We start from the raw sequence: 12,416 nt of genomic DNA, 5'->3' as shown, positions 1-12,416 counted from the left end.
ATTGGTCTATTTTGATATCCGAAGGTAAGATTAATATTTGTGCCCTCCTCTAAGGGCAATAGCGGCAATCTAGGATCCAAAATTCCAGGTACCCATTTTGAGGCATTTAAATAAATTGGTATTATATTTTTCCCCACTCTGCTGGACAGAGCAGGGGAGGATTGGGTATATAAGCCCAGTAAGTAAAGTTATTTATTTGTGCATAACATCCAGGAAGACTTACAGTTACTGTGATGAGGGTCATCATATTACATCAGATGTAGAAACAGTAGTAGTTTTGATATGCTGTAAAACATATACTATATACAAAGAATCAGATAACAGATTAAATGCAGAAGAAACATCTTGAAACAATGCAATAACTGCCTTTAATTCTGAGTTTTTTGCTGAGAGAATGGTAGTAGATATGACCTTCGAAGTAGGACCATAATAACAAGCTTTACCTTTGACAGAGCCATCAGAAAAGTAAGTAGGGGCATCTGTTATTGTATTTTTTTAAAAGATTTTATTTATTTATTTGACAGACAGAGATCACAAGTAGGCAGAGAGGCAGGCAGATAGAGAGGAAGGGAAGCAGGCCCCCTGCTGAACAGAGAGCCCGATGTGGGACTCGATCCCAGCGCCCTGAGATCATGACCTGAGCTGAAGGCAGCAGCTTAACCCACTGAGCCACCCAGGTGCCCCTCTGTTATTGGATTTTTAGAAGTAATTTTAGGAAGGACAAAAGCAGTATGTTTTAAAAAGGAAACAAGAGGTAAAGAGGGATAATCAGAAGAAGTGTTTCCAGTAAAGTCACTAAGGGCAATTTGCCAATTTAAATTATTTTGGAATGTCGTTTCAATTTGTGTCTTATTTAAAGGCAGAACAATAACCTGTGGATCATACCCCTGTATTTGGTGAGTTTTTTTCTTCCTGATTGAATAATACTGCCAATATGGTCTATATAGGTAGTGAGTGTTTTAACAGTATTATTTGGGAGAAAAATCCATTCTGTAATTAATTTTTCCTGAATAATTAACCCAGTGGGTGTATGTGGGGTATGAAAAATAAGAAGATATAATGGTATCTCAGGTTGGACTCTGTTTGCATTGAATGAATCTGGCTTTCAACAAATTGTAATTATTTTAAAGCCTCTTTTTTTTTTTAAAGATTTTATTTATTTATTTGACAGAGAGAGATCACAAGTAGTCAGAGAGGCAGGCAGAGAGAGAGAGGGAAGCAGGCTCCCTGCTGAGCAGAGAGCCCGATGCGGGACTCGATCCCAGGACCCTGAGATCATGACCTGAGCCGAAGGCAGCGGCTTAACCCACTGAGCCACCCAGGCGCCCTAAAGCCTCTTTTGATAGGGTCCTAGGGCTGTTTAAATTACGATCTCCCTTTAAAGAGGCAAATAGATGCTGTAAAGCATAAGACCTAACTTTAGGTCTTATCCAATTAATGTTTCCCAATAATTTCTGCAAATCATTCAAGGTTGTAATTTTATCCTATGGATTTGGACTTTTTGGGGTTTAACTGAGGTCCTGTCCATAATGAACCCCAAATATGAGAAAGGTGTGGTGACTTGTATTTTTTCTGGAGCTATAATTTGTATTTTTCAAATTGCAATTGAAACATTCTGAATGCATCTTGCAATTGTACGTTGTCAGAGGCTGCACATAATATATCATCCATATAATGGATAAAATAAACTTGTGGAAATTGATTTCTAACCAGCTGTATAACTTTTGCCACATACTCCTGACAGATAGTGGGGCTATTTAACATCCCTTGTGGAAGAACTTTCCATTGATATCGTTTGGCTGGTTCTTTTTAAATTTACACTGGGAAGAGTGAAAGCAAAATGGGGACAGTCTTCCTTAGCAAGTGGTATAGTATAAAAGCAATCCTGTAAATCTATGATAGTTATTGACCATTTGCGTGGGACTAGATTAGGTGAAGGCAATCCAGGTTGGAGAGACCCCATGGGTTGGATAGCAGAATTAACCATACGTAGGTCTGTTAAAAGTCTCCGTTTTCTTGATTTTTTCTTGATAACAAAAACTGGTGAATTCCAAGGACTATGAGATTCTTCAATATGTCTTTTTTTTAAAATCTGTTCCTCTACTAGGGTTTGCAAGGTAAGTAATTGTTTCTTGTGTTAAGGGCCACTGCTCCACCCAAATGGGTTTGTCATTCTTCCAGTCTAACTTAGTGGGTTCAGGGGCAGTGGCCTGCAGTGAAAAATCTGGGAATCCTCCTTAGGGGAAGGTATAACCAGAGAGGCTTCCCACTGACTTAGTAAATCTTGCCCCCAAAGGTTAATGGGTAAGTCTACAACATATGGTTGTAGATAACCCTTTTGACGCTCAGATTCTTCACAGAAAAGAATACTGGAGCTTTGACACACATTGCCAGCCTGTTTGAATCTGGTAATAATAACAGAAGAGTAATTATATAGCTATTTTTAAGGCCAGTGTAATGAGCTTATGACATCAGCTCATTAAATTTTTAAATTTTTAGATTTACCCCGAGATAGGGTAAAAGTAACAACTGGGCAATGCAGTCTCCTTTTTGAAAATGGTATGGAGCCACAGTTAACATCGCTGAAATTTCACCAGTATAATCTGAATCAGTAATGCCAGTGTGACCTAGTACTCCCTTTGAAGTAAGGCTAGATCTCCCCAAAAGTAACCCAGTGGTCCCCTTTGGTAAAGGGCCATAAATATTAGTTGGAATTTTAGTGGGAAGCTTGGTAGGCATTAAGAGATAATCTTTGGGAGTGGAGATATCTAATCTAGCACTATCAGGCTCTCAAACAGCAACGCCGGAGCTATTCAACAGCTTGATCATTCATTAGTACCTGGTCTTGTATCCAGGCCCATGGCCCAATACCCATGAGCTGCTCCATGGAAATAGAAACATTACTAGCTCTGTTATGGGCAGCTTCTATTTCTGCATGATCTTGCCACCATGTTTTAAATTGTAAGAACTCACTTGAAGATAGAACTGTTTGTTAACAATGACCAATCAATCGGAATAGGTCAATTGTCTTCTGCGATGCCTTGAATGATTCCCGTTGTAAATGGAGAATTAACTCCATAGTTTTGTACTGTTTGTTTTAGTTCCTTCAGTAATTTGAAGTGAAATGGCTCATGCTTGGCCTCATAGATTCCATTAGGGTTGTTAGGATCATGTCCCGGAGGGACATGTTCTTTAATAATAACCAGGAAATTAAAATGTAAGGCATCTAGGTCTCCCACTTGCTGTGCTTCAAGGAGGTCTTTATGAATGGCTGATAGCATGTATTTTTTCATCTTTTTCATTAAATGGTGCCTTATAGAATGATGAAGCCGATGGCAGCAGTGCCATTTGCACTTTTTGTTCTGTTATTGGAGGAGGAGGAGGAGATTTCTCCTTTATATATTCCTTTATGATGGTCTTAGTAATTTCTTTCTCCTCCTGGATGGCATGTTCAGGTTCCTCTTTTTTTTTTAAAGATTTAATTTATTTATTTCACAGACAGAGATCACAAGTAGGCAGAGAGGCAGGCAGAGAGAGATGGGGAAGCAGGCTCCCCCCTGAGCAGAGAGCCTGACCCGGGGCTCCATCCCAGGACCCTGGGATCATGACCCGAGCCGATGGCAGAGGCTTCAACCCACTGAGCCACCCAGGTGCCCCCAGGTTCCTCTTTTTTAGTTTCTCCTGAACATTCATTATTGCTCTCCAAATCTCGGGTTTGTAATGGCTCCAAAACAGGGCAAATGAGGGTCCAAGTAGGCCATATAGTAATTGGAATTGGATTTCCTTTAGTATATGAAAGTTTTAACTCATGACCTACTTTTCCCCATGTTTATAAATCTAGAGTCCCTAATATAGGGAACCAGGAGCAATGTTCTTTAATTACCTTTAAAACTCCATAAGTTGGCCCTCACTGACTTTTGCTCCTCCCACCTTTAGGAGCCATCTCAGTAGGCAAACGTAAGGGCGATAATCGTTCGTGCTCTCTAGATAACCCATACCCTGCGATAAGTACCCACAACTCACCAGCGGGAAAAAGGCATGGCTGTGCAAAAACTCACGTTGGGGCTGCTTCTCCTATTTCGTTTCTGGTCCCTGTTCAGGCACCACTTGCCGCTTCCAGTCGGAGAACGGGAGAAGAATGAGGCACAAACAAGTCAGCTACAAGAGAAAGGGAGCAGGAGACAATAGTCGAAAAGACTGTTGCCTGTATGTGTTTTTCTTAAGGCTATATCTAAACGTGCTTGGTAATTAGTAAAATTTCCCATGGGTTATATTTTAATTAATACATTGTTCTGAGGGGCAGTTGCACCCAGCCTCTCCAGGGCCATTCATCAGGGTGGTTCCTGCTTCCACTCAGGTCTGTTATCACCTGTGCACAGAGGCCTGAGAGGGTGGGGACACTCCCCAGAGGTGCTGCCTGTCCTCCAGTCCTGAAAATGGCCTCCTGCTTCATGGACTTCATGTTAACTTCTTGGCCAAGTCTAGCCCTCCCATTGGTCTCTAAGCTCCTTGAAATCGTGGATCGTGCCTAGAAGCAAAGTAAGCTGTAGAACAGCTTCCCAGGACTGATGCTACAGTGGAATCAGTAGGAGGCCTTGATCAGAGGCCAATGCCAGTGATTCGGAGTTAATTATTCTGGGCCGAGGTCGGCAAGTTTGTGGAAAGTTCCTCCGTTGATGTCAACGGGCAGCCTGGGTACAGCTGTTCCCCTAGAGGAATATCATGCATTTGGCCATGAGCTGCACCTGATAGCAGGGGCCTCCTTGGCCTTCCCTACCTCACTGTGCTCCAGCGAGGTGGGGACTCGAGTAATGGAGTCACTCCCAGGCTGTGGATTAGAACTCCAAGGTTTCACAGTGCTGAGGGGACACCCTTCAGTGATTCTCCAGGGATGATCCAGGGTGGGGGGGTGTCCAGAGTGTCCCCAGTTCTGAGGGTCTCAGGTCGTTCTAACACCATCAGGGTGGAGAAGCTCCACTTCAAGAGGGTCCAAATGGCCAGGTTTTTCCTGTTTTTTTTTTTTTCTTGCTTTTTTAGCCCTTGAGAAATTAGCTTAATGAGGACCTTGCAGCATGAGGCAGAGGACTCCAGCCTGACCTCGAAGCTCTTCCTGACATTGCCTCTGGAGGGGGCTGCAGATGCCATCACGGGTTTGTCACGTGTTTTTAGAGCTGTTCATCTTCTTGAGGTTCTATGAGGAAATGCTGTACTCAGCTTTAAAGCTTGGGAAAATCCAGTGCTGTAAGACGAAATTGTTTCCTTGAGTGTAAAACACTGTTTTTCAGTGAAAGTACCTCAGTTAAAAATGCTTCCTGTGTAGGGGCACCTGGGCGGCTCAGTCAGTTAAGTGTCAATTCTTGGCTTTTGGCTCAGGTCAAGATCTCAGGGTCCTGGGATTGAGGCCTGAGATGGGCTCCCTGCTCAGCAAGGGGGTCTGCTTGAGATTCTTTCTCTCTCCCTCTTCCCCTGCCCCAATTCACATGCTTTAACACAAACAAACAGTGTGTAAACATCTTGAAGTTCTTGATTGAATATTTGAATACAAGGGACACAATGTAGGCATTGTGTCCCAGGCATTGTGTCATCCCTGAAAAAATACTGTAAGTGGATGAACCTACTAGGTCTTCCTGGAAGGTGTTTAAATGCTGAACTAATGGGTGCTTGGGTGAGCCAAGTGAGTCCAGGAGTTTCTGATGTGCCATGGAAGTTAGTCGAAAGTATTTACAGGGATGCTTGGGTGGCTCAGTCGGTTAAGCGTCTGCCTTTGGCTCAGGTCGTGATCCCAGGGTCCTGGGATCGAGTCCCACGTTGAGTTCCTTGCTCACTGGGAAGCCTGCTGTTCCCCTGCCCCCTGCTTGTGTGCTCACTCACTCTCTCCAACCAATAAAATCTTAAAAAAAAAACCTATTTATAGAGACAGTCATTACAGGTTCCTGAATGACAGAAGGGAAGTTTAATTCTTAGACTGTCGGGAAAGTAGAAGGGAGCAGAGAAGGGGAAAAACTGAGGTAATGCTTGAGGTCATTTTAAGCTCTTGGGTATGATAAGTCTGCCCGAGGCTGGGGACAGGGGATCAGACACATATACAGTGTCAACATCTGGCTCAGGGTGAGGCCCACCCTGATCCTCCCACCAGCAGCAGCCCTGCCTCCCCCACTATCAACCCTCCAGCCCTGTGGTGTCTTGGCTGCTCCTTGGTGGTGGCTGGCACCTCCCACAGGACTCAGGAAAGGATGGGGACCAAGTGGTTTGACTTTTGCATCATCCAGGTCCTCCCTGGATTGGGCAACATGTTGAGTCTTGACTCCTTGGGTGCAGTCAGAAATCTCAGGGCAGCGAGTTGTTTCGGAAGCCTAGAGGGGATGGGTAGATAGCTGGGGGTATCCAGCCTGCAGTCAGTGCAAGATCCCTAACCTCCCCACTCCGAGTCAAGACCAGGGAACTTGAACTGATGGGTCTGGGGCAGCTGCTCCACTCTACCTCCCCACCCCCTCAAGGCCCTCCACTCGCTCTGTGCCCTGAAGGGCAGAGTCTTTGAAAGTCCTCCCCAGTGAGCACGTAGAGTCCAGGTGTAAGGAGGCTAATTAGGCACCAGTATCTATCTCCACAGAGATGCCCCGCAAGGAGGGGCTCCTAGAAGGGGTGACAGCACTCAGACCCAACAGATGTGTCTGCAGCCACATCTGTCTAACGGATCTGTGGGTGTACTGCCCCCACAGTACTAGTTGGGCCCTTCTGCCTGGGCTCTGATAGCCCCAGTAGGGGTCTGGATTCCCTGGAAGGTTCAATCTTAGATCCGTGGCCGCTCACCAGCGCCCTCTGGTGACCATGAAATCCACTCCCTTCTCACAAAGATCTGTTCAGAGCAGGAAGGCAGTATTTGTCAAAGGACTGAATCCTAATGTTCTTGACTAACCTTATTCATAATAGGAACGTGAATTGTTTTTGAGTGTAATGATGGTTTTCAAGAGAAAGCCTAGAGAAGCTGGGATCTATATCGGGAGGAAAGTTCATTTACAGTTCTTCAAGGAATGTGGAGAAACACGTTAAGACCACGTGACCTTGAAATACATGTATATCCGACACAAATACTGAGCTCCGGCTGCTTTGGTAGTCAGTATTAATATCGTAGGAGGATGAGGCCCAGAACTTCTAAGTGAAAGGACCATGCTGGCCTCCTGGAAAATGCTGAAGGCAGGATTGAAGGGCTGTCCTCTCTGATTTTCAAGTAGTTCCTTGAAGGTCAGTGAGCCTCTGGGCATGAACAGGAAAGCAGAGGGAGAAAGGCGGTTAGTCTCAAGGTCCTAGGAAGCTTACCTGCTCCCAGATACTTGGCTGCCTTGTGTCTCTCCTCTAATCCTGGCTACAGAGAGAAAGGGATGAATGTTGACTTGTCATTCCAAAGTTTATTCATGATCTTGGTCTTGGGCAGGGAAGGAGTCATGGGAACAGGGGCTTTACTAATTCCTTGTCTCCCCACTGGAGTCAGGATCCACGTTCCCAAGAATCTCAGAGCCTCCAGATCAGTTTCAGAGTGAGGAGAATTTGCGTCTTGCTTCTGAGGAGAGCTGGTAGCTTCTTCTCGGTGACCATTCAGGAGATGGGCTGGAAGGTGACTAAGGAAGACTCAGGCTCTGGGTGCCTGGAGGGTCTCATCACACGTCACTTACTTGGCCCCCTGCACTTCTGATGGCCCTGGTCATGGTTGAAGTTGACACTCCTGAGCAGTGTCTGTGTCAGAGTGGTCTCAGTCAGAGCAGCCCCTGCATCCACTAGAGCTGGCGGTCCATGAATGTGACCCACCTGACAGGCTTCAGGTATGTGGCAAAGCAGCTGGTTCCAAAGATGGAAACACAGCTTGAATAGGTGACAGGCTTCATATCTTTCATGACCTTGTTCTAGTGCCCCTTTGGTTGTATGCTGACAGCCTTCTGGTTGTGACAGAACTCTGGGAGGTAGTGGGATTTCTGATGATGGACCTTGAATATGGGCCAGAGAGCTTTATTTGCCTTTTGCCTTAGTGAGGTTCTGGAACCACTTGCCAACTCTTCACACCCAAGTCTTCCAGTGCCAGCTGCTAAGCCCCAGCCATGGTGTGGGAGAGGGAGTGTCCAGGATGCTTCTCACTGCCCACAGGGAGGCTGCTTATGTGGGACTGAGCCCCAAGGTCCTGGGACATAGCCATGACTCAGCTCCCTTGCCCCTCAGGTGACAGCTGTTTCTGGAGGTCCTGGAAGTGTTCTGGTGGGAAGATTCCAGGGCTATCTGTGGACTGAGTCAGGCCCAACAAGGCCACTGTCCCATTTGGCTCATTCCAGATTTTGGGCCTTCATTCTCTTCTGGTATCCTCTTGCACCTGAGCTGGGCTTTAAGTGGAATACTGGGAGGGGAGTGGGCATGCTCTGGTCTAGAGGGAAGATTGAAGTTCCCAGAGTCAGGGGTTCAAACACCTTTCAATGAAACAATTCACAAACCAAGTCGAAGTTCCGTGTCTGTATATGTGAGGAACCAAGCACATAATCTACAAGTGTTTTTAGTTTGTTTCTAGCCTCTTCCTTTGGCCAGAATTGTCTCTAATGGGCATAGAAACCTCACCAATGATTGGTCGAGATGTGTAAGCCCAGTGATATCTCCTCTGTGGTTTTCAAAACCACCAGAAAACTTCTAACTGCCCCACCTGATTGAGTCAACCCAATCCACTGATGCTGTGGTTAACTCGAGGACTTAGGATTTGGGGGTACATGTCTTTAATCACGGGTGCCCCTAAGTGAGGGTTTCACTTGGTCCCCAAGAGAAGGTGTGCCTGATCACATGGTGGGCAGAGACTGCAATTCATCCTTGGGCTCCATGCCCCACACTGTAGAATGAAAGGATGGGGCATTGTCACAGATGGACACACCTGATTTCAGGATCCTTTTCTTGCTGAGGGTTTCCAGGCAAGTGGGAAGTGCAGAAACACCAGTGTGTATAGAACTGTGAGATTAGAAGGTGGTTCTTCACTCTGGAATTAGTTCTGGCACGAGGGGCTTTTCCCATGGACACCGGCAGTAGTGTCCTCAATGGCAATGCTGTGTGTCTTGTCCTTGGTGTTGAGACCAGTGCTCCTTCAGTGGGTAATTGGTCACAGGAACTTGTCTCTGGAGGGAGGGCCTCTGATTAGGGTGGTGGTGCTCTAGCTCATGGCACATGTGCCTGTACCCAAGGCTGTTGATGACTGATGTGTCATGTGTTGCCCAGGGCAGCAGATCCCAGTGTGACCCTCAGCCTAGGATTTAACATGCAGGTCAGAGGTTCTCAGCCAAAACCTTTCCCCAGGTGCAGATGTTCCTTCCTGCCCCAGGGGTGAGCAAATCGATGCCCACTCTGACCCATCAGGCAACTGAGTCCTCACCAAGTTTCTATTCTCCACAGGGAAAGAATTTCTTGCAGATACTCTCATCCCATTTATTTTATTTTAGGTATTTTTAGGAAAGAGAGAAAAGGTGTGTGCATAAATGGTTGTACCTGACAAATTGTCAAAGATGAACTTAGAATGTATATCCCCTTGAGTAGGATAACTGGTCAACTTGTTAAGGGAGAAAGAGGCCTAAAATATAAAAAATCATGAAACTGTGCTATGGACTTGTACTGTAATGCAAAGATTGTCCACCAAAGTGAGAAGCAGCAGCTGTACAGAAATGGAAGGAATTAGGTCCAGAAACAGGACAGAAGAGCCATCTGATCCTCCAGACAGGAAAGGCTGAAGGCAGGATTCCAACTCCCTTTTCTTGGATGTGAAAGCCACCATGTTGGGTGTGGAGTTTCTGTGCAGGAAGATTTATGAGGAGAGAGGGGAGAATAAAGTGTCCTAGGGCACCAGGAAGTTGAGTTTTCTCCCTGTCCCTTGGTCTCTGCCGGGGTCTCAGGCACTAAAAAGAACTAGATGTGCTGTCATTCAATTACACAGCTTCTTTTTATTCTATTGGGTTTGGGGATAAGAAGGAGCCATGACCTCTTGGGTCAGGTGCAGTAGGCATCTGCATTCCAAATGCCTTAAAATTCAGGTCTCAGCCTAGCCAGCAAAGATGGCTCATTGCCTCTGGGGTTGGGTCTCTGGGGAAGAGACAGGAAGTATACTTCCTCCATACAGTAAGTAGGGAGGGCTGGGTGTTGGGGTCCCACTGGGGACTTGAGGATGTTCATGTAGATCACAAGGGGGGTTAATATGATGAGGGAGCAGAAGGCTGGCTGAGGACAAAGCAAAAGGCTGACACCTCGCAATCTCCCCCTCACTCCCACTACTCCTGTGTGGGACAAATGTGACATTCTTTAGGAATCTCCCAACTATCTTGATGTTAATGGCTTGCCAAAAGGGAAAAGACAACATTGATCAAGCCACAAGACCTCCGGTATCCAGGCACTTTGTAGGCCTTCTTTAGCATATGAAAGCTCCATTGAAACCTCCCTTTCCCCCAACTGCAGGGTACATAACCTGCCATCCCTCACAACCCCTCGGCAACAGCTCTCCCTGGCCCACCGGTCCTGTACCGGTGCTCTAATAAACCACCATTTTGCACCAAAGATGTCTCAAGAATTCTTTCTTGGTTATCGGCACCGGACCTCACCCCACCGAACCTCACCTGGATTCTAGAACTTCATCAAATGGACAGTGTCTCCTCCTAGGGAACATTTCCTGAATTCCCTTTAACCTTCACTCACAGCTTCAACTTGAGCAGGAATCTTGAAATCCTACATCATACATGTGGGTCATGAACTAGATGGTCTTTCCACAGTAGATGTCAAAAGTCCAGGCAGGGAAGGTCCCTCCCAGGGTCAACAGCCGCAGTATTCTGATGGGGATCTGACTCTCACTGCCCCTTGTGTGCAGATCAAGTCTCCTTGTTTGGCTCTTCAGGACAGTGACTTTATGTCTACTTCACTGATCAGGCTGAATTTCCTTCGTTGTCTGGGTTGCAGCGACACTGATCTTGTGCACCGTGCTGTGTCCATCAAGCATGATTGGTCTCCGGAGCTCTCTGCTCCTGCCGTGTTGGGTGCATGCAGCCTTCAAATGCTCTTCATCCAGCTGGCTCCTGCTCCTGCTTGAGGTGTCTGTTGCCTTGTGCATAAAGGCCTGTCAGAGAGGGACCCTCTGATAGGTGCTCTCGCCTTAGTCTGTCCTGGACCTCAGCTAACATCTAGCAAATCCCAGGGTTGTTCCTTGGTCAAGGCCCCCTCTCCCACTGCTGTCTCAGCTCCATGAGTTCATGGATTGTGTGTGGAAGTGAATTCAGCTGCAGGCTGCTTCCCAGTCCTGAAGCTTCTGTGGACTCCTCTTTTCAAAGGTCAGTCCCAGTGTTGGAGACCTCAGTACACGTGAATGGAGGTCCAGGGATTTATATTTTTGAAGCCTCTGTGTGACTTCAGCATGAAGCCTGGCTAGAGATCTAGAGATCTGCCGTGGGAACAGCATGCATTTTCATAAGCTCCCTCTGAGAACGGAGGCCTCCTTGGCCTTCTCCTACCTCTGCTTACTCCAGGAAGCTGGGATGTTCATGTTGAATTGCTGCTTCCAGTAGGCAAATGGGAGAAGAATGAGGCACAAACAAGTCAGCTACAAGAGAATGGGAGCAGGGGACAACAGTCAAAAAGACTACTGCACTGAGCAGTTCCACAGTCTCACTTTTATTAGATAGAAACAATAGCCAACAGAGGAACCAATGAAGGTCAAACATTAGTCACATGTCTTGTGGACAAACAAGAAGGAGGGTAAAGTTTATAGTTAAGCAAGCACATTCAAAGGACTCATCTAACTAACAACAGGCACTTCTGGGAAGAGAAAGGAGAGACAGTGGAAAAGGGAAGCAGGTGGTATTTCGTTCTGCCCTGAACGAGCCAGGCATCCCCAGCTGCTCAGCTTCATGGTCACATATCATCCTTTCCCCCTGTTGGGTCCCCATTGTTGGGTCCCCCAATAATGGGTCCATGGTCAAAGGAGTGAGACTGATACAAAGCAAAGGTCAAGCAAAGCTTTATTTCGCACCAAGCATCAAGAATCAGACCAACCGTCAAACAGACCGGTCAGGGCCACCCCTTACAGAGAGGATGATGACCTCTCTCTGTTTCACAGACTAACTTTTATAAAGCAAAGGCCATGTGGTTGGGCCTGGCCACACACAGGTGGCCAGTGAAATTGTAACACACAGAGAAAGCTGCACAGTCATGCTAGGTGACCAATTGAATTACAATTTACCCTAGTAGACATTTGAACCAGCCTATCACCTTGGTCAGAATTGGCGCCCAAAAGGTGCCCAAAGGTCGGGGCCCATATTCCTTGGTAACTAGGGAGACAGTATGTGCCCCCACTGATTGAATACCTCCACCTGGCCTGACCCACCCTTGTATTTGGACTTTGTTACCTGGGGCTGGTTTCCGGG

The sequence above is a fragment of the Mustela erminea genome, chromosome 3 (genome assembly GCF_009829155.1).
Source record: "Mustela erminea isolate mMusErm1 chromosome 3, mMusErm1.Pri, whole genome shotgun sequence".
NCBI lineage: Eukaryota > Metazoa > Chordata > Mammalia > Carnivora > Mustelidae > Mustela > Mustela erminea.
This window is presented reverse-complemented; position numbering follows the sequence as displayed.